Raw genomic sequence first — 25,798 nt, 5'->3', positions numbered from 1 at the left:
ACGATACAGGGTGACGCAGAAGCCGAGGAAAGAACTGCAGTGCACAGGAGAGAATTAGGGGGGAGAAGGCTAAGTGGTGGGTCCCACCCAGGAGAATGGGGTGACTCCCTCAAAACTGTACACAGGGGCTTTGAGGAAGTATTGGAGGCTTAACCTATGTCCCTGAAGCTGGCGGGACACAGTGGGCTGGAGCCTGGCTGAGTCTGGAGGGGTCAGGCACCCTGATGGCCGAGCAAGGAGAGGCGGCCGCCTGGGGACCAGCTTGCGCTCAGAGTTGGTGGGCAGGGGGCTCACAGCATTTCCAGATGGTGGGATGAGGCCCGTTCAGCAGAAGGAGGGAGCAGGGGGGCCAGGTAGAGAGTAAGGCGACCCTAGTGGGACGCGACCTTAGAGTCCAGGAGCCGAGGCAAGAGTGGAGAGTGCCCAGCCAGAGGGGATGCACCCAGCAGAAGGAGCTGCGGTGAGACCCCGGCTGGACTGTGGCCGAGCTGGGGACGGGGGTGGGGGGTGGGGGGCTGGACGGTCTGGGAGAACCACTGAAGGCATCGCACGAGAAAGAAGCTGCTGGAACGTAAGCGGGGCCGAGAGAGAGAGGCCGATGCACTGCCGCTGGTGGTCCTGGAGCAGCTCCCGGCTCCCTGACCTTCTCCCTCATCCCCGCTGCCTCACCCCTCTCCGCGGTAGGCAGGAATCCGAGCCACAGCTGGGGGTGGGCCAGCTGGGGGGCACCTCGCCCCTGCTGCCCTCAGCCCGCGGTCCGTGCCAGGGGGAGGGGCGGGCGAAGTTTTCCTGTGCAATGAACTGTGGAGCTTTTGATTATCACACTTGCCTGGCCACATAAATCACTGAAATGAGCTGGTGTTCTGAGATTTAAATGACTGGGACGTTTCTCACGTCTAAATGTGATCAGGAAAGTCACGGGCCCCTGATTTTTCCCCGCTGAAAGCTCTAAGGGGAGGCTGCAGGGAGAATGCACGTCCCCGCCCGTTGCCCGCTATGGTCCGGGCTTGTCCGTCCTCACAGGTGCACCGCTGACCGCGTCCTCCCCCCTCTGCATCCGCTCCTTGAGGGCAGGAGCCACACTCACACCTGTCGGCTCCTAGGATTTGGGGCAGCGCTGGGCGCACAGGGGCCACCGTGGAGCTTGGGGGACGGACCCAAATGCCATCCCGTGGCGCTTCATTTCTGTTTCTTTCTCCCCAGTTTTCTCAGTTGGAGCCCCTCGCCTCTGTGCCTGGAAGGAGTTGCAGGTGTGTGTGAGGAGAGAGTGGTCACCCACAGGGCTCCGGCGCAGCTCGGGGGGCCCTCAGGTGAGTCCGGCGGGGCTGACTGCCAACACCGGTTCCCTTCATCCGCGAGCACCCGTTCATCCCAGCGGCATCCCTCCCACCTCCCTGCTCGAAGTAGTTTCTTCCAGTCTCTCCCCCAGCGGACACCCCGCTTCCCCGTCACCTTATGGAGCGTCACCTCTTTCTTACCTGTGCGAGTTACATTTGACATCACTTCTTCTCCATCTTCGTTCACTGAGAATTCCACACACGTGGTGATACAGGCGTCCCTACGTCTACGTCATTACTCCTGTGTTACAGGCATCACGGTGGAATGAGGATGCAGGGACCGCCACCTGGCTTCCTCTGAACCACTGCCACGTGCGTCGTCCCCATGTCGCTCCAGACTCTGGGGACGGCCGAGCTCTGGGACCAGTCAGCCTCCAAGGTGGGACTCGATTTAGCCACGGGGCAACCGCTAAATCATTTTGCTGAATACCTGAAACTAACGCCACATTGTAAATCAACTCTATTTCAATAAAAGCAAGTTAAAATAAATGATGGGGACAGAGTTAGGAGGTGAGAAAAATTGTCTGATGCCAAAAAGCACCTGAGCTGAACTGGAAAGAAGGTGTTTCTGAGGAACTTGGTCAGAAAACGTGGCAGGCAGTCTTCGGGCTTGGGTTGTCTGTCTGCAGCTGTGACACGTGGTCATGACTGCCTGCACCATTATTTGGAGACTCAGGCAAGACTAAAAATGTCTAATAAAGTGTGCTTCACATTGATAAGACTCTGGAAGCAAGAAGAGAATTTTATTGTTTAGTCTGGCAGAAATTACTGAAGCAGTCATAACTGAAAACCACGCGCCTGATTCTTTGAGCTGTGTACACAAAACGCTCTTAAGTCCATAGGGTTTGGTAACGGGGCGATTACTTGCAGTATGTGAATGGAATGACTTCCTCTTGGCCAGAGGATACATGAGGAAGGGAGATTACCCGCCTTATGGAGTATTTGCTGTGTCCCCCTCTGTGGATGGGCCCACCGCTATCCCTTCACTTCCTCTATCGAATACAAACCCTGTCACACACCTTGCCAACCACTCCTCACCTGTGGCATCGTTCCTCGGAGGCGCGCAGAGGATGGCCCAGCCGGAGGTGGGACCACAGGAGAGGCAGGAACCCCCAACCCACTCTCTCCGCATCCCAGTTCCGGGATCCAGGCCAGGCAGCCAGAGGGGCTCTGCCTGTGGCCCTCTCCCCTCTCAGAGGGAGGACAGGTGCGGAGTTGAGAAACCGAGGGCTACGGGCGCTCCCCTTAGCTTCTGCCCTGGCGCAGGGCAGGCGCCGGGTTGGCCTCTTCCACTTGGGGTGCCTGCCAGGGATTCCCAGTCCCCCCCAGGACTGCATTCTTCTCCTTCTTCAGGCCTCGCATGGTCTCTGCTTTCCCCCAACAGAAGAAGACCTCGGCACCATGACCTCAGGGCCACGCAGAAGATGCCTGCCCTTCCAGATCCTTCAGTGGGGGGCACAGGCTTTCATTCCTGCAGCAGAGATGGGGCTGCAGTGCGAACCAGAGCTTCCCCGCCTCTGTGCCAGTTGTCAGTGTATCGACAAACTGGTACCCTCAGGTGTCGGGCACCTCGGCAGGGCCTGGAGCCTCCCTCCTCTTCGCTCTCCACGGTCCCTGAGATGTACAGGCATTACCATTCCCTGTGACAGCCATGACGTGCCGGCAGTCTGAATGCAGCAGAGCATCCTAGCGAGGAGATTCTGGTGAGGATGGGCCCAGTTCCGCCAGAGGCATCTCCACCCCTCAGCTTTTTAGCCAGAGCATCACTACCCGCCGGAGGGGCGGCCGGGTGCAAGGCTGCGGGCTCTGTCCCATGCCCGGGGCGCCGGGCAGACCTGAGCCCTGTGGTCCCCACTGAGCTTTTGAAGTGGAAGGTCCCCCATTCTTCTAACCACTCCAGAATATCCTCCCTGTGGCCGCTTCTCTTTTTCTCCAGTTTCACCCAAGGGTAGAGTTGCCCTCAGCCCATCATGCCCTCGCCCTTCTCTGGCCCTGTGCTGGGAACTCAGAAGCAGGTGTGGGAGCCCGTGGCTGTGCCCTTAGCCCTGGTCGCAGGGGACACGGCCTCCCGTTAGCACGCCGCAGGAAGACTCCAGAACTGACACCCACACTCGGCTTTGGGGGGTTTACAAAACACATCCTGCCCCCCAAAATTGCAGGGATATTTTAAAATTCAAATGGGTTATATTTTCTAAGCAAGAGCTACGTCGCTTTCCCCAAAGGAGTTTTCAGGCATTTGAAAAACGTTAGCTGGTGAGTCAGAAGTCTCCTTTGACTCTTTCTGTTTTCTCTCGCTCTGAAAATGTATACGTATGTATACATAAGCACACGTCACCCTTGGAGGCGTATCTTCTAGGATGTAAGAGTGTGGCGGTTGGAATCCTGGTGCTTGGAAGAGAGGGGTCTGTGCTCTGCATCCCAGCACAGCGTTTAGCACATTGTTACGTACGGAGCGTCTGTTCCCTTCACGTGCACCCTCGTCTTCCCCTGTGCTCGCTGACCTGACCCGCGAGGCCGCTGGGCTGACTTCCCGCGCTCGCGCCACGTGCTTGGAGAGTTCCCAAGGCCGGCAAGTCGAATGTTGCGGCCAGGTCATCGCCTATTTCCAGCAAAACGAGTTCATATCCATTTAGGCCCGTTTTACTGCTCTTTGTTATAACTATTGCCAAGGAGAAACGAGCAGGTTTGGGTACCACGAGGCAAAATAATATTTGAAATTTTAACATATGCTTGGTTCTTAATATTGCAAGCACCCTATTGTAACTTGGGGACTTTCTGTGTTAGTCCTCGATCCTTCTCCCACAGAGTCCGGGAGGACCGGGTGCCCTGGCCTTGGCCTTGGGATGTGCGGTCTCACTCCCCGTGCACAGAGGCGGCATCCTTTGCACCCGGCGGGGCTGAGTGGAGGCTCCAAGCTCGTGTGGCCTGAGACATTCCATCGCAGAGGCTCTCCTAGCAACATGGCAACGCCAGCAAACCCAACAATGACCTTTTGTCGTTAGCTCTATAAAGCCTGTGGCATGAGTCTCACCAGAAAATTCAAAGGATATTTTGCAAGCGAAGAGCGATTTCCAGCGGAAGCTTCGAATCGGTTGCTTTTCCTCCAATCTGCAAATATCAGACTGGACCGGCACCAGATTGTCGCTTCAAGAGCAGGACGTACCCAAAGAGGTGAGTCTGGACCATCCCAGTCCTGGCTCTGGTTAGGGAACCACCTGTGTACCACCGGCAAGTCACTTAACTCTCTAGATCTCCACGCATGAGCAACTGCTTCTTGACAGTGCAGGGTACTCGCTAACTGTCCAGATTCCTGGGCTGACACCCGTTCTCCTGCTGCATCAGAACCTCTGGGGCTGTGCTCCACAAACGTGACTTTCAACCAAAGGCAAATAGATGACATTGCTGAACAATGGTAAAAGTGCTTAGGTAACTAGCTTTCTAATTTGTTTACTTGGCATAAAGAGGGCCCACGCACACTTAGAATTGGCCTGTTGTGTATATGGTAGGGAGCGTGTTTTTCTCTAGTAGATTTTATAAAGGACTAAACCAACCCATTTTCTTTGCTGTTTCTGATTAGCTATCCTCTATAACAGACTATAAATCATGCACCCCTATCAGGAAAACACTTTAGAGCATGTGTTTCCAATATTGGCACTTTAAAAATATTGAATATTAATATCTGTATTTATTTATATTGTGCTTTAGTAGGAACATATTATGAATATGTTCCTAATATTAAAAAAAATGTTTTTAAAGGAAAAAAGTTGAAATAAGATTTAAGATTTTGATTAGTGAAATTTTTGGTTTAGTACTTTGTGATATAGTGAGATCAAAACCAATTTGTAAACAACAAAGATTTACTGTATAGCACAGGGAACTATATTCAGTATCTTGTAATAAATTATAATGGAAAATAGAAAAAGAAGAATATATATATATGTATGTATAACCGAATCACTTGGCTGTACACCTGAAACTAACACAATATTGTAAATCAACTTCAATAAAACAAACAAGAAACAAATTTCTGATGTTGGTTTTGAATTCGCTATCTTTTATTACTTAGTTATAATAAATGAAAACATGCTTCACAAAGATACATAGATTTAAGTGGAAGAAGCGCCCTTTTTTTCTGCACCTACTAAATTATGATACTGATTTTTTAATTCCCTCCGCTAATTATCCCAAGGTTTCTTATGGGCTAGTAAATTTCCATTTTTTCTGAATGTCAAATTGATGTTGTTGAAAATTAGAAAGTGTGGCACTTTTTTACATTTCTAACAAACATATTTAAAACGTGATAAAATTCTTCATTTGGAAAAACTGGGGGCAGGTTCGAAAATTCTGTTTCCAGAATTTTCATGTTTGCAGATATGAGTTTTTACATTGTTTGTGACAGTAAAAGCCATGTAAATCAGAAACATTCTCAAACATCCAGTTTCAAAATGCTCTTTCCGTAGCATGAATTTCTTTCCAAAGTTATTCCTTCCTCACTCATTTTAACATCATTTTCGCAAATGGACAGATTAAACATATTTACTTTTTGGAAATGTCTGCCAGACTGTGTGTCAACCCCTTATAACCACACCCCAAAAAAGCCAGCACATTTGGAACATTTGTATTTGTAAAAGAATAATGACCATTTCAAATTTAATCACGTTTTTAAGCGCTTTGCCATCAGATATCTTACAACCATCCGAGGGCACAAGAGATTTTCATGGTCATTCCCCTATTTCTTTTTTTTTTATGACATCCGGTAGCATTTGGGGGGTCTCTGGTTCAGTGTTTTTGCTGCAGTGACATCCTTGTGACTGATGCTGTCAACTAACGCCCAGGGAGGGACCAGGTCTGGGCGTTTTCCTCGGTGTCCTTTCTTTTTTTTAATTCTGCCAAAGCTACCGCTCCATGAGTGATTATACTTATATGATTACCACCCCACTCCCACTTCTTTTTTTTTCTTTCTATCTTTATCTTCTCCTTCCAATTTTATTGAGATATACTTGACATACATCACTGTGTAAGCTTAAGGTGTACGGCATCATCACGTGACTTACATCCATCATGAAAGGATAATCGCAATAAGTTTAGTGAACATCCGTCATCTCCTACAGATAAAAAATCAAAGAAATAGAAAAACAATTTTTTTTCCTTGCGATGAGAACTTGTGTTAGGATTGACTCTCTTAACAAATTTCCTATATAACACACAGCAGTGTTGATTCTACTTATCATGTTGTATGTTGCATCCCTAGGACTTATTTATCTTAAAACTGGGAGTTTGTACTTTTTGACCACCTTCATCTAATTAAAGAAGCCATACTTTGATGAGCATGTATCTTTGTCTGGTGCGTCTTTTCTTTGGCAGCCCATGTGAAAGCATTTCTGCAGGTATTTCATTATTGAAACAATCCAGCCGCTCAATTATGGAGTCGTGTTAGAAGGCTCTCAACTTTCATTCTTGCGGCAATCAGCCCACAGTTTGTAATTTTTTCTAACACTTTGCTTGTGTCTTCTAAAGGGTTTTCTAACTAAAGAGAGCGTTTTCATTTTTCATTATTGCTTTATGTAAATTATTTCTCTGATGCAGTCCCTCTAACGGTGTATTTGCTATTAGATAAGAAACCTCAAAAGTAGCTTCTAAATATTATAAAAATTTAGTAAATTATTTTAAAATCCTTGATGGAGAATCACACAACCATACACTTCAAACAAAACAAGAGGCTTAGTTTTTTATATTCTGGAATTTCGATTTTAAATTGCTTGCTAACCATGATAATTTTGTTCTGTCATCTTCTAATATAGCAAAGGAACGCTATACACTTAGGTCTGTGTTCCTTGTTAACAATAATAGGTGTAAAAAGCTATATTTCAAATATACTTTTTGTAAGAACTTTTTAATTTGAGAGAATTTTAGATTTACAGAAGAATTGCTAAGATAGAATGAAGAATTCCCATGTACCCTTCACTGCAACTTCCTTTAATGTGGACGTCTGATATAACCGCAGTAAATCCATCACAACTAAAAAAATAAAGTATTATTAACTATAGACTTTATTTGAATTTCTCCAGCTCTTCCATTATTGCCCTTTTTTTCTGTTCCAGGATACCATGTCACCAAGAGTCAGCAGCCAATGCCACGTAATAGTTTTGTGAAGATTTGTTCAGTTAAAACTAGATGACACTGTTTGGCATTCCAGTTCACCAAGAAGAGCTCACTGCAAGTGTTACAAGATGCTGAAAGCAGGGGTGGCTTTGTCCCTTTCTTTCCTGCTGTGGAATCAGGACTCTGTTTTCCACTGGACCGGAAATAAGGTTGGTCTAGCTTGTCAGCCGAATTAGGGGCCAGCCTTCGTATGTTTATTAAATGTTGGGGAAACTTTACTTCTTCCTTGCCTTTCCTTTTTAAAGACAAAAATTTGTATCTGTAAAAATTCTCAAATTTCCTTTCTATAGCAAATGCCCCTGCTATAAAGAGAGGGCCAGGGTCTTCTGTACCCCCTGGAGCACCCACATCCCATTTTGGGGAACACGGCTCTATATTATATTCATGCTCCTTTGGTGGTCCAGAGAATCAGCCCTAAACTCGTGCTCATATTCACAAGGGCTAAACTGGGAAAACTGGACAATTTCAGTGTCTTGTTCTGACATGTGCCTGAATTATGGTCTATAATAAACAATTATTGAGTAACCTATTAAGGCAATGAGTACACCCAAATAAATTTCTCCAGGAAGCACCTCTTAGACCATCGCTCAACAAATTGTTAAAACTTCTGGTACTTGTGGCAGGGTGGTGTGGGGAAAACCCGGGGGTGGGGGCTGAGGGCCGATAGCCCTGGGGCACCGTGTCAGTCACACCACAAACTTGTGTGACTGGAAATTGAACCCTCGATAGCTATGTCATTCTCTTACTGAAGGAACAGATAATGTCGTGGATACCGTCCTGTGCTGTCTGGTCCCCCTTCAGGAAGGAGCGACTTCTCCCGCAGCTGCTGGGGATGTACTAGAAGGCCCTTACCGTCGACCCCCTTTGGGGATTGCCTCAGCTGAAGAAAACTGCCTCAGCCCAGGCCCACCTCCTCCCAGGACCACCCAGCTTCCAGTGCCCGATCCATGGGGCATGAAGGCCTGGCCCCTCCTCCCATCTTGGAGCAGCTCTGAGGGGCCATCCAGCTTCTGACTCCCCAGGGGTTGGCTTTGCTGGGAATCCATCGCAGACCAACTTCTCCCTCCATCCAATCCTGCTTCCCCCCTCCCCTCCACAGGAGCACCCCCTAACAGATGTTCTGTACACGAGTCTCACCTCAGAGAATCTGCTTCCCAGAAGACCCACCTGCCACATAGGGAAGTCAAACAAGCCAAAACAGTGTGCAAAGGAAAATAAGCACACCTGTGCTTGCGGATGCATCCAGAGATGGTCCTGAGTGTGTGAATGTGTACGTATAAAAAAAAAATACGTGTTTTGGGACTTCCCTGGTGGCACAGTGGTTAAGACTCCGCACTCCCAATGCAGGAGGCCCAGGTTTGATCCCTGGTCAGGGAACTAGAGCCCACAGGCATGCCGCAACTAAGAGTCCGCGTGCCACAACTAAAGAGCCCACGTGCTGCAACTAAGGAGCCCGCCTGCTGCAACTAAGGAGCCCGCCTGCTGCAACCAAGACCCAGTGCAACCAAATAAATACTTTTAAAAAATGTGTGTATGTATATATGTGTTGGCCATTTTCTTAGAAAAATTGTAGCATCTTATGCTTTTTTATTTATATCATATTTTAAAATCTTAAAATCTATTTTTACATAGTGATACATAAAGTTTTAAAATCACTCGGGCTTCCCTGGCGGCGCAGTGGTTGAGAGTCCGCCTGCCGATGCAGGGGACGCGGGTTCGTGCCCCGGTCCAGGAAGATCGCACATGCCGCGGAGCGGCTGGGCCCGTGAGCCATGGCCGCTGAGCCTGCGCGTCCGGAGCCTGTGCTCCGCAGCGGGAGAGGCCACAACAGTGAGAGGCCTTCGTATCACAAAAGAAAAAAAAAAAATCACTGCCTACTATGCCATTGTACGGACACACCATGTAATAGCCACCATTTGAGTGCCGACTGTTTGCTGGGCACTCTTGCACCCTCTTTGTATTTATTCAACACATATTTATGGAGAGCCTGTTATGTGCCAGACACTGTTCTAGGTGCTATTCTCTCAGGCTTCACTTCAGCCTTAAAAATTAGCTACTGTGATTATCCTGATTTTACAGAGGAGAAAACTGAAGTTTAAGTAACTTGCCCAAGGTCACAGGATTAGTGAATTCATAACCAGGCAGCTGGTCTCCGGTGCTTCAGCTTTTAACCCCCCCACTAGCCCCCTCCCCAAGCCCCCTCCTGATGGGTAGTCAGGCTACATTGCAGCTGGCGGCTGCTATAAGCAATGCTGCAGTGAACATCTTTTCTCATGTGTCTTTGGGTGCCGTTTCCCCACTTGTAAAAAGCACTGAGAAAGGGAAACAGGTGAGCTCATTATCTTACCGGATATCTGTTAGCAGTCCCAGGTCATTTTAAAAGGTGCCTTTCTCCAAAATTAGGGATTTAAGGAATCAAAAAATACTACGTTCCATTCTTAATATGAAAATCTTGGGTTAAGCCTTTGAAATACTTCCATGCTGGCCCTGCGTGTTGGATGCATATTTGCAGATAGGGTAATACCTGGATTACCATCGCCAGCATCCCTGGTGGGAAATGGAATGTTTTTATTAAAATTTCTCTTGTTTGCGTTTCAGGAAAGAAATGAAAGCAGATCCACAAGCCAGGTCTGGTTTTAATCAGAGTCTAATCTTTATGAGACAACACAAGGCTGAGAATTTTTTAATCTGATATTTTGAAAGAAAAATCCGTGTTCCAAAATGATACAAACCAACGAGCCTTAGAAGAACGATGGAGAAAAGAAATCTCTTGCATAAAAGAGAAGCAGGAAATTCCAGAGAAGTTTCACAGTGAGGAGGGGAAAACCCAAGGTCTGTATCGCTATTTATGGTCTTATTTCTTCGTACAGGGTAATAATCTGGTTTTGTTGAACAACCAAAATTCAGTTTAGAGGGAATCACAGCATTCTGTCTCCCTGAAGTGAGAACATAACTGAACATATTACAGACCCACTCTGTGTCCCATGATCCATTGGCCCTTTAGATAAATATTTCGTCCTCTTCAGGGACTCTTCCCATTGTGGTCATAGATCCATCTCATATTAGATGATTTAATACCTTAGTAATTTGGAGCGTCTCTGTAGACATTGCTGAACTTTTTATATTTTCATGTACATTCCACGGATTGGGGGCAAAAGTTCTGATTGGCAGGACTTCAGGGTGAGTTGTTGAAATTTATAATCATTTTCATATAATGCTCGGCTAGAGTGGGGATAGTAAAATCTCAATCTTCCAATAAGCTGCAAAACTATTAATGGATTTCTAGGTCATGTTGTTCAGGGTTAACACTCAGTGGAATATATTTTCCATTAAATATGAAAGTGCTCCAAGTACGTTTTATACCAGGTGTGTTAACTTTACTGTTTCCTGGAGTGTGTATGATTTCAAAATTAATCAAGTCTTCTTTTATGTGCTTTTGCATGAATCCTGGCTTTCTTTTGAACAGTCATAATGACTCAAAGATGGAGACTAAAAATTGGCAAGAAAAAGCCAATAAAAGCATAAAGTCCAGAGTTTCAGAGAAATGAGATTTACCAAATGATATACAGTATAGTTCCCTCGACCAGAGCTTTCAACGTTATATTTATTTGAAAGTGCCTCATTTAGTGTTTATTTTTGCCAGTTTCATAGCAGGAATCAGATCACAAAGATTCAATGAGCAAATCAAACACCATTTTAAAATTCATCCTTGGAGCATAGGCGTGTCTCTTCTCTTATTCCATTGTCTTATCTCTTTCCAAAGCAAGACATTTAAATTTTTATGTGACTAAAATCGTCACACGTCAGGGTACCGTAGGACTTAAAACTCCAAATGTTTTGGCTTACATATTTCAATTTCCTAACTCCACTGCAAAAAGAAGAAGAACACTGGATAAATTAAAATAGCTGATGTCTTCCTATCGTTAGTCTCCATTTATTCCTCTTTGCGTACATTATGCGTGTTTACTCGGATAAATACAATTGCCTTTTCTTCGGTTGCTTAAATCTCTTTGTCTACGAAAAGTAGAAAGAGCTCATCCATTATTTAAGTTACTATTTCTATAACTGAATTAATACATACATCTACCCGAGCAAAGAGGTTCCGCTTGAAGTCCCACTTGATCTCTGTATGGATACGTAATACTGAAAGCACGTTGCCAGAAATACCAGGTTTTAGTGCTATGATGATGGCGTAAATGATACTGTAAGAGGAAGAGACCCTCAAATATTTTCAGCATTTAAAAGGATGTTCTCCTAGTTTAAAAGATGCCTCTCTTACTCTCTTAATTCTCCAGGGCACAGAGCAGGAAGTCAGAGCTGTTACATTCTGCTTTGCTGAGTGTAGGTCAGGCTGATGTATATCGATTGCCCTGGATTTTTCAGTATAAAAACTTGGAGTTTGAGCTTTCCTTCAAGTTATCAGTCCAACCTCGCTATGCCACTGCTTGGGTTCCCCCAACTTCAGTTTCCTGGCTGTGACCCCCAAGATTTACACTGGCCCCAGTGGCTGCCTCTGTGAAGGGAGGACGTGAAGCGGAAGAGAATTTCAGGGCAGCCCCGGACAGGGAGTCAGGGGAAAAACGTGAAGTTTGCGGGAAAGTAGGGTCAGGCCCTTGCCCCACAGGCCTCCACAGCTGAACCTGCGTTCGTGTATTTGTTTCATAGATGAATTGACATACTTTAAGAGATGTATTCTCTTCTGAAATATTGCCTTGTACATTGCAGCTCATGGAAGATGGCCCTCTGTAATGGTAAAGTGAAAGTACACACACACCTGAGCTGTTGGCAACGTGTATTTTTAAAACAAATACATGGGGCTTCCCTGGTGACGCAGTGGTTGCGAGTCCGCCTGCCGATGCAGGGGACGCGGGTTCGTGCCCCGGTCCGGGAGGATCCCACATGCCGCGGGGCGGCTGGGCCCGTGAGCCATGGCCGCTGAGCCTGCGCGTCCGGAGCCTGTGCTCCGCAACGGGAGAGGCCACAACGGTGAGAGGCCCGCGTACCACCAAAACACACACACACACACACACACAAATACATGGTAGGGGGGATGTGGGAAAGAAACAGAGAACAAAAGAACTGATCGGTAACAGGTGTCCTGCTTAGAGAGGTTCATTTAAGGAATTGGCCCATGTGATTGTGGAGATGGGCAAGTACAGCATTTACAGGGCAGCAGCGGGTAGGTTAGGCTGGGGCTCAGGCAAGAGCTAAGTTGCGATCTTGAGTCCAGAAGCCACAGGGCAGGCTGGCAGGACTTGTGTGTGGAGTCTTGAGGCAAATTCCTTCTTCTCCCAGAACCCTCAGTGTCTGCTTCAACTGATCGGATGAGGCTCACCCACATTACCAAGGGTAATCTCCCTCCAAAGTCAGCCGCTCGTAAGTGATCATATTGACAAAGTATCTTCACAGCAACATCTAGACTAATGTTCGACCAAACAACTGAGCCCCATAGCCAGGCTGACACATAAAATTAACCCTCGCAGTATTTCCCCCAATTATAAAGGAGGAGACTGGGGCTTGAAGAAGGTAAGAACTCGCTCGAGGTCAGACCACGAGAGTGAAGTAATACTGTGCAACCTCAACGCTTATGCTCTTAATCACTAACCCTGGCTGCCTGCTTAGATTACTTGCTAAATTAGGGAAGACGCTCTAAAAGAGAGGCACTTGAACCTGGTAGGTTTTGATTTAAGGCAAGGGTTTGAAACACAGGGCAGACAAGATAGGATAACAAGGACCAGATTTACCCTCTTGCCTGAAATGACTGGAAACAGAGATAACGTATATGAAACAAGAGTCTGAAAGACCCTGGATATCGGGTAGTAAAGGATAGCGATCCTTGAGAGACGAGAAGCAAACCGGGATTGGGGTGGGGGGCATCCAGTTGCCCCAGCCCTAAAGGTGGGTTTCCAAGCAGTGGGGCAGAGGAGGGCACCCAGGCAGGTCCCTGTGATCTCCCTAAGTTGAGGAGACAGCTGAGAGTCTGGGGAGGCCAAGGTGGCTAGAGTTAGTGGGAGAAGAGGGAGCCATGTGGAGAAAGCCTCCAGAAATGTCCAGAGTGTCTCCCCTGAGGCTTCAGCTGACAACCTATCAGCAAGCGTGTGTGAGGAAACCCTCGAGGCTGGGGAAAGAGCCACCCAAGAGATAAAAGTAAGTACTCTCCGGAGATAACACAAGGCCAGAGCAAAAGAGGCCTAATTCATGGAGATCCAAGTGTTTGCCTTGGTGGCGAGGCAAAATTAGACCTGGACCACATTCTCTGTGGTTCTGCCCAACAAACCTTCAAAGCAAACTTGAAAGGATTGAACCATTTCCAAGTAATTTAACTGTGCTCCGGAGTTCAGAGTTCAAGAATAGTTCAAGCAATACAAAAACAGGTAGTACCCAGCAAGGTAAAATTCACAGTGTCTGGCATCCAATCTAGATTACTAGGCATGTAGAGCAACAGAAAATTTTGACCCATAATCAGAGGAAGAAATAAGCTCATGGAAACTGATACACAGATGCCATAGGTGATGGAATTAGTGGGCAAAGATATTTAATAGTTATTATATCTGTATTCAGTGTGTTCAAGAAATTGGAGGAAAGATCATGCATGATTAGCAGAGACATGGACAATATAAGATACAAACTGAAATTCTATGAAAACTACAACATCTGAGACTAGAAACACACTGGATGGGATCAGAATAGATTAGACATGGCAGAGAAAAAGATTAGTGAATTTGAAGACTTAGCAATAGAAAGTAAATACAGTGAAACATGGAGAGAAAGACTGGAAACAATAAACTATCTGTGCACTCTGGGACAGCTTCAAGTGGTCTGATATATGTGTGCTTGGAGGTCCTAGTCTCGGCAAACTAGGCATTGAAGGGAATTCTACTTGATAAATGTTATCAAACTAAAATGTATAGCTAGCCTCCTATGTATGGTGAAGGACCGAACACCTTCCCCTGAAGATTAGAGACAAGACAAGGATGTTCACTCACCACCTGTATTCAGTATCGTACTGGAGGTTCTAACCAGATCCATCGATAAGGCAAGAAAAAGAAAGAAAAGCCATCTTAATTGGAAAAGAAGTAAAACCTTTTTTATGCGTTGATGACATTATCATCTATATAGAAAATCTTATAGAATCTGCAAAAAAAAAAGGCCAAAAGAACCAATAAGTGGCTTTAGGAAGGTTGCAGGATGTAAAATCAATATACAAAGATCTGTTATTTCCAAATACTACTAATGAACAGTTCGCTATTGACATTTTTTTAAATTCCATTTACAATAGCATTAAAAAGTGTTATATTCCTAGGGATAAATCTGGTAAAACATGATTAAGGTCTGCACATTTAAAACCATAAAACATTGCTGAGAGAAATGAAAGGCCTAAATAAATGGAGTGATTTACAAGTTCCATGGGTCAGATAACTCAATATACCGAATATGTCAAATTTCCCCAAAATTCATCTGTAGAGAAAAAAGCATTCCCAATGAGAATCCTTTTTGTATAAACTGACAAGCTGATTCTGAAATTCATTTGGAAATATAAAGAACCTAGGGAAATCAAAACAACTTTGAAAAATAGGAAAGTTTTCATACTACGTTACTTTGATATTTATTATAAAACTACAGTAATTAAGATACTGTGGTATTGGCATCAAGATAGATAAATAGATCAATGGAACAGAATAGAGTAATTAAAATAGTATGATATTGGTGTCAAGACAGACAATAAGGTCAATAGAAAAAAATGGAGAGTCCAGAAATAGACTCACATCGATAAGGTCAATTTTTTTTTTTTTTTTTTTTTTTTTTTACCTAATCCTTGGGTTTAAAGTTCAGGGCTGCAGGTAAGGGGCAGAGTGGCAAGGCTGGTACAAATGGTAACAGTGGCAAGGAACCCAGCTGGCATTGGCAGGAGCCTGTGCCAGGGTGTTGCAATGCCTATGTCTTGCTATCCTGGCTCTCTCTTTCTGGTTTTCTTTCTTTTGGTAGGTGTCCTGTGGGATACACCGGAGACAGGTGTCAGCAGTTCTCAAAGGTCAACTTCTCTCGTATGTCTCTTTACACAGGTGTAAAGATAATTCAGAAGAAAATACAAAGTTTTCAACTAACGCAGATGAAACAGTTGGATATTCTTATGCAAAAAATAATTCCAGTCCAATCCTGGCACTTATACGAAAAGTAAGTCAAAATAGATTGGAGATCTACCTGTAAAAACTAAAATTACAAAATTTCTAGAAGAAAACATAGGAGAAAATCTTTGTGGCCTCAGGTTAGGCAAAGATTTCTTTTACATTCAACGGCAAAAGAATAATACACACACATACAAAATTGATATATTGGACTGCCTCAAAATTAAGAAATGTTGTTCAAAGGGCACTGTTAAAAAGTGAAAAGAGAAGCCAGAGAGTAGAAGAAAATGCTTATAAATCACATATCTGATAAAGAACTGGTATCCACAATATATTAATAACTCCCAAAACTCAGCAATAAGAAAACAAACAACTGTATTTTTTAAATGAGCCAAAGATTGGAACACACAATTCATCAGAGAAGATATACAGACAGCAAATAAACACATGAAGAGATACTCAACATCATTATGCACTATGGAAATGTACATTAAAACCATAGTGAGATACTGTTGTGTGCCTATTTGTACGTCTATAGTTAAAAAGACTGACCCTGTGAATTGCTGGTTAGGATGCGAACGAACTAGACCTCTGACACACAATGTAAAATGGCACAAGTACCTGGAAAACAGTTTGACACTTTCTTAAATAGTTATAAACACACACTTTCCATAAGATCCAGGCTTTCTCCTTCTGGATATTTATCCAGGCGAGATAAATGCCTATGTCCATACGAAGACGTGTATACAAATATTTATAGCAGACTTGTTTGTAATAGCCTTAAGTAATGAATTAACTAATGAATTAAAAGGAAACCAAGCACAATCCAAATGGTTATATCATCAGGTGAATGGATAAACAAATTGTGGCACATCCACACAATGGAATAGTACTTAGCAATGAAAAAGGAACGAACTGTTGACACATGGAAGGACGTGGATAAAGCTCAAAATAATCATGCTGGCGAGGAAGCCAAAGAAAAATCAGCACAGACTGTATGATTCCATTCATACCATAAACTGACCTCTGGGGACAGAAGGCAGGTGCGTGGTTCCCTGGATTGGGAGCAGGGGGTGGGAGAGTGATCGCAAAGGGTCAGGTGGAAAGTTTGGGAGGCTGGGCATGTTGGTCACTTTGTGGGGCGGTTTCGTGGATGTACACGTATGTCGGCATTTCAAATTGCACACTTTTTTTTTAAAGAATTATTTATTTATTATTTATTTATGGCCGCGTTGGGTCTTCATGGCTGCGTTGGGTCTTCGTTGCTGCGAGCGGGCTTTCCCTAGTTGCGGCGAGCGGGGGACTACTCTTCGTTGCGGTGCGCGGGCTTCTCATTGCGGTGGCTTCCCTTGTTGTGGAGCCGGGCTCTAGGCGCGCGGGCTCAGTAGTCGTGGCTCACAGGCTCTAGATCGCAGGCTCAGTAGCTGTGGCTGGCGGCTCTAGAGCGCAGGCTCAGTAGATGTGGCGCACGGACTTAAGTTGCTCCGCGGCATGTGGGATCTTCCCGGACCAGGGATCAAACCCGTGTCCCCTGCATTGGCAGGCGGATTCTTATCCAATGCGCCACCAGGGAAGTCCCCAAATTGTACACTTTTAAAACACACCGTGTACCGTTTGTTCATTATACGTGAAGCAACGTGGTGTTGGCCCTGCGACTGGAAGAGGCGAGACTGAGGCAGGAAGACCACTCAGGAAGATGCTGAGAAATCCAAATCGTCCTTACACCCAGAACCCGCCTTACAGCAACCAGTTTTACATAAATAACTCTAATATAAGCATAAGAATCCTGGTCTGTTAGGGGTGAATTCATTTGTAGGAAAATAGGAGCTAGTAATGAGTAAGCAAAGCCTAAGCGGGTACATTTGGGGCTTTGGTGCTCCTTACAAAAGGACCCCTGGTTCCTGCTGCCCTGTCACCCGTCACCTGGGTGCCTTTGTGCAGTGCACAGGCCACACAGCCACCCACGGCAGCCCTGATCCTATAGACCACGTGGTGTGATAGAAACAGCACTGACCACCAAATCTTGGCTCTGCCATTAACCATATGGCCTTTGGTGAATCACCTAAAAGTCCTCATACCTTAGCTTCTTCATCTTGGATTCTGGCCCTGTGGGGCTTGGTTGAGATAAGGACTATGGTTAGGCTTTAAAAACAGGCATGGGCCCATCAACCTGTTCTGACCAGAGGTGAGGGGAGAAAGGCTGGTCTGGAGTTCATCCAGAGAACATCGCCGGGCTCTTTATTAATCTTTATTAAGATGCGCATTAAGCTACTAAACAGGGCTGTCTTGGATCAAACTGTGAGAGACGTGTTCCCACTTCTGTCCCCACTGCTACCTTCTGGGGCCTTTTGTGATGTACAAGCATCACACCCAGTTCCCCGTGTCACCCCCTCAGCGGCCCAGGGCCCACTGGGAATTCCCTCCCAGAGAGGTTTGCTGCCCTGAATTCCCGAGTCAATCCATTCCTTGCTTCCATCTTCCCATCCTTTCGGTGTGTAGATCACAGCTGGGAGGAATGAATATTACTAAATGGAGTCACGCTCAGGTTGGTATATACGACTAGGGCTATAGCTCTCTTAACCTTAACCTTTCAAGAGACACTTATTTTAAACGAGATGCTCATTTACTCCAAAGAATGACTGTCTAATGGTGGAATTTGATATCAAGTAGCTAGCTCTTTGGGCATGGGATGGAAGGGGTGTCTCTCGAAACAAATCTCCACATTTAGTGCCGCCAAATCTCCAAAACAATCTCCAAAATGTTAAGCCATTTACGCTGACTTTTCAACAAGATAAGTTTCTTTCTGTATAATCATGTTTATATCTATTTCTATATATCTGCTACAAACTCTGCACAGGAAATAATGGAATCAAATATGGATTTTTTTTAATGTAAGAAACTGATACACTGATTGAAGGCTGCTGTCACAGTGTTTCAGATGCTGCTTGTGGCTGAAGTTCAAGTTGGTATGTTCCAGTCATTTAGCTCGATACACTTGTCAGTGATCTAGAGGATGAAGTGAATGGCAGTGTGAAAGAATTTGCTGATACAAAAGTGTTTAGGTTGGTAAGAGCTAGGAGGGTTGTGAGGATCTTAAGATGGCTCTAATAAACTGGATGACGGAACAAACATGAAGACTGATAACGTTTTACAGAGAAGGCCCAAAGGCAATAGATACTGAATGAAATCATTTCAGCTCTACATAATTTAAGCAGTACACACCGATGGACTTAGAATTTATGTTAGTTTCAAAAGGAAAAGACTTGCTGTAGGAATCAAATTAATAAAAACATTTCAGGAAAGCCATCTAATCTGCAGTGCTCCTGAAAAAAAGGCCAGAAGAGTCTAGGTATGTACTCAGAAAATGCAGGGAAAGATACAGGGAAACATGAGGTGGTTGGGACTGGGTGCCGACCTAACAAGCTCCCTTCTGCCGACTTGGTCCTGATGTGTTCCTCCTGTTACCCTCAGCCCCAGAAAATGAATCAGGACCTGTCTAAACCAATAGTCCCCAAAGTATGATCCCCAGACTGGCAGCAGTGGGATGACCTGGCAACTTATTAGAAATGCAAATTTATTAGGCCCCATCCCCAATATACTAAATCAGAAATTTTGGTGGAGGAACACAGCAATCTGTATTTTAGTAAGCCCCCCAGAAGATTCTGATTCATGCTGAAGTTTGAGAACCACTGGTCTAAACCAGTTGTGATAAAATCCCATTCCCATTTTTTGCCAATGAGTACATTAAGGATAAGAATGAACTCCCTTCGGGTCATTGAGATACAAGTGAAAGTCTGCTGGAGGAGTTTAAGAAAGGTATTTCTCTCGGATGAAGAGAGTAAAGACATTGCAGCCTTTGGCCTTAGTTCTGTGAAGATGTGATGTCTGGAGCTTCAGCATCCATCTTGTGGCTACGAGGAGGCATGGCTGAGGACCACAGAGCAAAAAGATCATGTTTTTGTGCCACTGAATTAGCCAACCTTCCCATGACTCGACATCCAGGATGTCTGGCTATGTGAGAAAATAAACCTCACTTTTGGTCAGATACGCTATTCCCTGCATCGGAAAGCATCCCCCCAAAAGCACATGCCTTTCTTCTCTACTGTCGTACAGAGGAAGCAAACCTGAAGAGGTAAATGTTCAGAAATAGTGAAAAAAAAAAAACAACAACAACCCAGATCTCAGCCCTCTCACCTGAACACGAGAGAGCTACATTCCCTAACCTTAAAGCAAGTATATTTTTGAGCCTCTCTGCTCTTATATACTGTATTAATATAACAAAGATTTACTTTTCTCATAGTTATCTGTAAAGCATCTTTACTAACAGAGCTATGTGCAAACATAAAAAAATCCCTCCTGGGGTCAGCATACCATCCATCCAGTTCAGGGCTGGGTGACTGAAAGATACACTGGGAGGAAAGTTGGAAGGTGTGATCGTTCTTGATCGCAACCTTGGAAAGTTAAAGTTGCACACAGTGCACTTTCATTTCCCCCACATCCCGTTATGAATGACCATTTATGAATCTGCTCAGCTCTCCACATTCTTAGTCCTACTAGGAATGAAGAGGTCACACAGTGGACGCACACCTCAACCCAAGGACCGCTTTCATGGGAAATAAAATGCCAAGACAGATGTATGGGTGGAAACCTCCACTTAGAGGAGGCAGAAGGTATCTCCTGCTGACTGTGTCTTCACACCTCGGCAACACACCTGTGAGCAAAGTCACAAGGAAGAGTGCAGAGTGCGAGACTCAGCCCGATGAGTGCATCCTTTTCTGTGCCATCCAGCTTAACCTCTGACACACTCTTAACAGTGAAGCCCCTCAAATGACTAACTGCAAACACAGGTGGGATTGTCATCATGTCCTATAGGTCAGGAAGATTGGGCTTTACAGGACTGACAGCAGGAATTGTTCCAAAATCAACTGTCCTCCTCGGAGAATTCCCCGTCAGCTGTCAAAGAAGGCTGGCTCCGTTGAATTCAGCCCTTGAAGAGTGCAAAGGGGAGAGAAGAGCTCTCAGAGACGAAAAGCAGACCTCGCAGGATTTTACGGCTTAAGACCAATACCTTCCCCTGCCCTCGGAGCCATTAGGGAAGCCAGCAGCATCTGGGGCCCAGATGTTCTGAGCAGATCTCCCTCTGGGCAGAGGCTGGCCTAGTCTTCCCTGGAGCTCAGAGCAGGTCACGAGAGAAAGGAGTCTTGCCCCGGCCAGGGAAGTGGAAGTGCAGCTCCTGGCCACAGCCTTTTATCTAGGCTGGAGCCTTGAGTTCAAGGTTTCTCCCATTTCCTACCCTTGGAAGGCAAGGCAATTCCTGTTGCCTGGTGGAGTGAGGATAAAATGGGACAGGGGATGGGAAGAGCACTGATTGTGTGGCTTATAAAATCCCTGTGGCAGAAAACACTGTTGTGAACTCACCCAAAGCTATTTCTCAGACTCCTTGGTAGCCAGGTGGGGTCATGTGACCGAGCCTTGGCCAATGGGATGTAGGTGGAAGTGAGTGACGTGCATCACTTCTGTGCCTGGCCCAGAAAGCACACCTGGGCCATCTCGCAATCCCACTCCCCAGGCTTCTGGTCACATGCATAGGATCCGCAGACAAACCCCCAGCTGACGGGGATGGGGGCCCACCCGATGGAAGGAGCTCAGATCCCTCATCAGCCTCACAGAAGGCCACCTGCCTAGTGGTCTCGGATTGTGCTGGAATGCAGACTAGAGCTCTGACTGTGCCAAACCGTCTCAGAGCTTGTCGTCCCATCAAGCACTGTTTACCCTACTTAACACAGGCTCGGAATGTGTCCCAGAGAAAGCAACTGAGAGGGTGACCGGAACCTGGGGCAGGGGTGGGGAGCCAGGGGTAGCAAATACGTTTAGAGAGGTGGCTCACAATGTCCAGGTGGCATGTGGTCTGCCGCTCACTTAACGACCCTCCCTTATCAATGCTTTTATGCTCTGGATGAACCTCTGTGAGGCTGCCCGGGTGCCCCTCACCTCTGGCTGGCTGTCAGGATCTATACAGACAGCCAAGGAGGCATATTAAACAGACCTCAGGGAGTTCAGGATCTGAAAGAAATTAGCCCAGGCAAATCACCACCGAGTACATTTTTCTTTTTTAGAAGACAACATTGGCAAACACAAGCCACACCATCTCTTGAAACCTGTGTGTTCACTGCCCTTGAATGCATCCATGGTGGATGGTTGACAAGTGTAGGGACGGCTGGTGAATGTACAGCAGGTTAATATCAATTTTCATTGGCTTGGTAATTAACCTGTGAGATTTTTTTCTATATGAGCTCTACAGTGTTCTTATTCCAGAGATGGCAATCATTTTAGATAAATTTTATTTTATTATTATTTTTTTTTGCGGTGTGTGGGCCTCTCACTGCCGTGACCTCTCCCGCTGTGGAGCATAGGCTCTGGACGCGCAGGCTCAGCGGCCGTGGCTCACGGGCCCAGCCGCTCCGCGGCATGTGGGATCCTCCTGGACCGGGGCACGAACCCGCGTCCCCTGCATCGGCAGGCGGACTCTCAACCACTGCGCCACCAGAGAAGCCCTAGATAAATATTTTCATGCAAAAGATTCTGCCAGATAATTTTTATGCATGAATAACCTGATCTGAACAAATTCATTTCTGATGCTCAGATACTACCTCACTTATTTTGGTATTTTTATTGTGGCAAAATATACATAGCATAAATGTACCATTTTACCAATTCTTAAGTGTACAATTCAGTGGCATTCATTACATTCACAGTGTTGTACAGCCGTTATCACTGTATATTTCTCAAACTTTCTTATCATCCCAAATAGAACCTCTCAAAACAACTAAGTAATAATTTCCCCTTCCCCACTTTCTCCAGCCCCTAGTGAACTCTGATCTATTTTCTGTCTCTAAGAATTTTCCTGTTCTAGATATTTCATGTAAGTGGAATCAAAAATATGTGTCCTCTTGTGTCTTACGTTACTTACCATAATATTTTCAAGGTCTGTCCATGTTGTATCATACATCAGAACATCATTCCTTTTTACAGCTGCATAATTTTCCATCGTATACATACACTTTGCTTATCCATTCATTTGTTGATGGACATTGGGTTGCTTCCACCTTTTGGCTGTTGTGAGTAATGCTGCTATGAAGATGGGTGTGTAAGTATCTTTTCCAGTTCCTACTTTCAATTCTTTTGGGTATATACCTAGGAGCAGAATTGCCGGGTCATACAGTAATTCTACACTTAGCTTTTTGAGGAACTACCAAACTGTTTTCCATAGCAAAGCTGCAAGATTTAAAAAACCCAGATTAAAGAAAAAATGTAGAAGAAGGCTCTTGTTATGCCATGGGGATGCCTGCGTGATGAGTGCCAGCTGCGTCTGGAACCCTCATTAGCACAGAGCACAGTACCTCTTGGGCCAGCTCCCTCTAGGCAATCGCATTAAAGGCTTCACACCTGAGTGACTCCTCTATACGGAGGTAAATTGCCGAGCAGCTGATAAAGCTAAGCTTCGGAGCCCCTCACTTGCCCTGACTCCTTCCAAAGCCCTGGGAAGGGCCCTTACCATATGGTAATTTGTTTTTGTTTTTGTTTTTTTTAATTTGCAAAAGTAAGAGATTTGAAGCAAAATCCGTTAAGACCACTGTCTCTTTTCACTCTAACTCCCCCTTGAATTGGGTGGTGTTGGGATGCCCGTGGGCATCTGGGAGAATGTTGATTTATTCTGGAAGCCACTGGAAGAAAAGACTCCCAGTTTTTGAGTCAAGTAAGTCTCCAAATAGCTATTGAATGACACTGCAGGGAGCTGGGTTAAGAGCTTAAGATGGTTGAGACCTGGCTCCTGCACTCCGGGAGCTTCCAGACTCAACCGGGATGGGAAACACACATTAACACTTACAATAAAAGTCAGAACTTGCAAAATGCCATAACAGTGTGTGATGGGTCCAAAGCAGGGAGAGATGGCATTGAAAGTGTCTGTGACTGGGTCCACTTGGGATGGACCTGGAGGGTACATTTCCCCCAGCAGAGAGTGGACTAGTGGAAATCAAGGCCCTAAAGGCAGGAGTGCCCAGGCTCTAAAGACATGAAACTGCAAAAGGAAATTTGGGACCACGTTTTAGAGCAGGGGTCAGCCGATGTTCTCCGTGAAGGGATAAATCGTATTTTAGGCGTTTCAAGCCACGTGCTCTCCGTCACAACGACTCAGCTCTGCCGTCAGAGCATGGACGCAGCTGTAAACAATATGTAAATGAGGGGTGTGGCTGCGTGCCAATAAAATTTTATTTACGCAAACAGGCAGCAGGGCCAGGGCACCCAGCTAAGGAAACTGCAGGCCGTGAGAAGCCACTGGAAGCCTGTGAGCAGGAGAATGACACTGAAACACGACTAGAGGTGTGTATTTGTTTGGTTTTTTGTTTGTTTGTTTTTTTGCGGTACGCGGGCCTCTCACCGCTGCGGCCTCTCCCGCCGCGGCGCGCAGGCTCCAGAGGCGCAGGCTCAGCGGCCATGGCTCACGGGCCCAGCCGCTCCGCGGCATGTGGGATCTTCCCGGACCGGGGCACGAACCCGTGTGCCCTGCATCGGCAGGCGGACTCTCAACCACTGCGCCACCAGGGAAACCCCAGAGGTGTGTATTTGGAAAAGAAATTTGGTTATAGGGCAATCCTTGAATTGGAGGATGTGGAATTGAGTGTGGAGACAGTTGCTGAGAGGCTTTTAGAGTGTCTGGGGTTAGAGGCTGGCATTGGGGCGTTGAAAACAGGAACTAGAAGTCCAGTTTGGTAGGGCAAGGGATCTTATTGGGCGTAGAGAGAAATGGAGAGACACCTGTTTTAAAAACGGGGCCTGGGGGACCGGGATTTAGGGAGTCTGCAGGGAAAGCTTGTGAGCGATGAGGCGCTTTGGGGTTGGATAGGCCCCTGGATGGTCTCTGCGCTCTGGGTAGAGTCGTTGGGCAGCTGGCGCCAGGTGACTGAGACCCCTTCCTGCCGCCCAAGGCCACGTGGGGCACGGCTGCCACGGGCCCCTGTGTCACCCCCAAGGCTCCGAGCAGACAGCGCCTGGCACTCCGTGAGTCTGGCCAAGCCTGGGCTCCGGGTGAGCCACGCCCTGGATCCCTGGGCCACTAGACACCTCTGAGGACAGCCAAGGCAGGGCCATTGCCGCCCCGCCAGAGGCGGGCGGAGGCCGTGCCGAGCGACCGTGGCTGCTGGGTGGGAGGGCCCGGCTGCTTTCTCATCACACGGTGCTCCAGACAAGACAAGGCTGTGTCTCTTGGAAAGCATGTATGCGGGGTCAGGGTGAGTCCAGAGGAGGTCAGGCCTCGTGGAAATCACAGCAGCCAGTGAGGTTACAGAATTCCTTAGCATCCCGGGGACTCTGTGTGCGACCCAGTGGCCCGTCAGGCACACATATTCTGGAGACTCGAACGCATTTAAAGGGAGCAGGGGATTCTGAAAGAAAATGTGCCGTTTCACCGCGAAAATCTTGTCATTTCTCCCAGGAACGTAATATAATACCCTCCTGGAGAAATCGTGTGAAGGTTGGGTTTTTGCCTGGGTCCCATAGCAAGCCCTCTCCCCACTGCTCTGCGTAGTGAGACAATTCAGTGGAAAAGGAGCCACCTCAGAATTTGCCACATCTATGTTTGACAAGGGGGCAGTTTACTCCCTCGTTGCGTGCTTTCTTGCTGAGATGCGAGCGTGAGGTTGGCAGATACTGAAAATGCTATTTTGATACTTTGCGCACTTTCTTGGGAATTTATTTTAGAAGCAGAGTAATAAGAGAAATCTTACGATGCTACCGCTTGTGGTTATTTATTTCCGAGGCAATCAATGAGGAAGTGTTAGGAAATATATTCAGAGGGATTTCAAATCTGATTCCAGTCAAGTGTGTAATCTTTCCATTTTCTTTCCATATGTTATACGATTTCTTAAAAAGATGAAATGCTAAAGAACTAAAAGGCACTCCGGAACTCAGACCCTAACTATGAATATAAGATTGTACATTTTTTCAAGGAATGAAATGGCTTTAATTATGCTGAAACACATGTTGATAGTGAAACCAAATACCGTGCGTTGTGTTCATAGGCACAATATTTTATGTTATTTTAAAAATTTATTTTATTGAAGTCTAGTTGGTTTACAATGTTGTGTTCATTTCTGCTGTACGGCAAAGTGATTC

The 25,798-nt window shown here is 46.0% G+C and overlaps 1 long non-coding RNA gene across 2 annotated transcripts; it reads left to right on the top strand.

The window, feature by feature from the left end:
• The first annotated feature begins 1,199 nt into the window (after nucleotides 1-1,199).
• Nucleotides 1,200-15,342, top strand: LOC111178124 (uncharacterized). Of its 2 annotated transcripts, XR_016391853.1 has the most exons (5): nucleotides 1,200-1,310; nucleotides 7,439-7,648; nucleotides 8,251-8,769; nucleotides 10,098-10,331; nucleotides 12,225-15,342. It is a non-coding gene; the product is annotated as an uncharacterized LOC111178124 (long non-coding RNA). The 2 variants fall into 2 exon arrangements; XR_016391854.1 differs by lacking the exon at nucleotides 8,251-8,769.
• Nucleotides 15,343-25,798: the final 10,456 nt, after the last annotated feature.

Source organism: Delphinapterus leucas, chromosome 2 (assembly GCF_059928025.1).
Source record: "Delphinapterus leucas isolate spDelLeu-1000000601 "Yukka" chromosome 2, BTC_Dleu_Yukka2, whole genome shotgun sequence".
NCBI classification, from domain to species: Eukaryota; Metazoa; Chordata; class Mammalia; order Artiodactyla; family Monodontidae; genus Delphinapterus; species Delphinapterus leucas.
Note: the sequence above shows the minus strand (reverse complement) of the source record. Positions and strands in the feature narration are given on the sequence as shown.